At 36.4% G+C, this 1,864-nt stretch overlaps 1 protein-coding gene across 5 annotated transcripts in view; it reads left to right on the forward strand.

Moving 5' to 3' along the window:
• Positions 1-1,864, forward strand: part of LOC106869322 (MATH and LRR domain-containing protein PFE0570w-like) — a 101,403-nt gene that overhangs the window by 8,550 nt on the left and 90,989 nt on the right. The gene's annotated exons all lie outside the window — the stretch shown is intronic.

The following is a 1,864-nucleotide window of genomic DNA, read 5'->3' on the forward strand; positions in this document are numbered from 1 at the left end:
CACACACACACACACACACACACACACGATAAATAAATAAGTACATTTTTTTAAAAACTCTGGTACTTATTCCATCAATCCATTGCTGAACTGCTAAGTTACAGGGATGTAAACACACCAACACCAGTTGTCAGGTAGTGATGGGAGACAGACATAAAGACACACACACACATAAGTGAATTAAGTTAGAGGTTATAACAACCGTCTAAGGGATCCAATGAATCCACTGGTGTATTCTATATTTAATCATAAGCATTGGTATTAATGCTCATAAATGATAGGTAATGACAAAAATAAACTAAAGTTTATCAATATTCAAGGAAAGCAGAAATTTGAGATACAATTGATGAATAACAATTGATATACATCAATTATCAGTTATCAATTACAAAAAGACAGAATTTCAACTTACGGCTGTTTCTGTTAGCGTGGTTCCCGGGTTTAACCACCACAATAATAATAATAGTTATCATTGTAAGTAATTAATTATACCAGTTTGAATCACGGAACTTCATCAGAGTGGAAAAAGTAAATAAAATAGAAGGAAAAAAGGTGAAAATGGTGATAATCAATTCATGCTACATGTTGACCCACTGCGAAACATTTGACCGACTAGAATTTAGAAATAGAATTGGGGTAGTTATAATATTTAGTGGTCCATTTCTATATATGGGGTGAAGGCGTGGGTTAAATATATAACTATATGAGCAATTTGGTTAAGTCAAAAAATAAAAAGTAAGAAATATAATTAGAAATACCGGAGTTATAGAACGAAATAATAACAGTTGACTATAATTTATTATTTATTGATTTCGTATGTATTTTACTTACTATTTTAAGTAGGCAGTATACCTGAAACAACTGTGGGTCCAGAGTAGGACTGGCCTGGACAGTTAGAGGATACTATTGGTCAGTTAATTTTCAAGAACAAAAGCTGGCCATTAAGAAACCGTTAATTGCTGGAGCAAAAAAAGGTAGACAATGGATATATGCTGTACGGGGCCATGTGTCGCTTGTATCTGTGTGTTAGAAGTGTATAATGTGGAATGGGACAGTTATATTCACTGTTTACTTTTTGGTAAATTTTCAAATCTTCACTAGGGTGTTAGGGTTAGGGTTTTAGGGTTAGGGTTTAGGGTTAGGGTTAGGGACGGAATTCCCTAAACATAACCCTAAAACCCTAACTGTAACCGTAACTCTAAACCCTAACCCTAAACCCTAACCCTAACCCTAAAACTAACCCTAAAACCCTAACCCTAAACCCTAACCCTAACACCCTAGTGAAAATCGTGCAGGTGTTAATCTGAAAATTTACCTCCTTTTTTGCTCCAGCGATTAACAGGTTCTTAACCGAAGATAACCAATAGGATTCGTGCTCACACACGTGATCTGAAAAGTTTGAAACTGCAGTATTGAATTATTCTTCATTCCTCTTACAGTCTCCGTAGAGGTAAAACAGAATTTTCCTATATTCATCACCTGCAAACATCTCAGCCTGTGAACATTCAGTAAAGCTCCACATAGCGCTGATAGCATACTGGCTGCTATTTCTAGCAATGATTGTACTTCATGTACATCCACTTAGTATATATTTAATTCTACCTTTAATGGTGCTTTATTCTTGCTGGATAATGATACAATTTTACTCTTTTACTTGTTTCAGTCATTTGACTGCGGCCATGCTGGAGCACTGCCTTTAGTCGAGCAAATCGACCCCAGGACTTATTCTTTGTAAGCCTAGTACTTATTTTGTCGGTCTCTTTTTGCCGAACCGCTAAGTTACGGGGACGTAAACACACCAGCATCGGTTGTCAAGCGATGGTGGGGGGACAAACACAGACACACAAACACACATACACACACA

Source organism: Octopus bimaculoides, chromosome 13 (genome assembly GCF_001194135.2).
Source record: "Octopus bimaculoides isolate UCB-OBI-ISO-001 chromosome 13, ASM119413v2, whole genome shotgun sequence".
Taxonomy (NCBI): domain Eukaryota; kingdom Metazoa; phylum Mollusca; class Cephalopoda; order Octopoda; family Octopodidae; genus Octopus; species Octopus bimaculoides.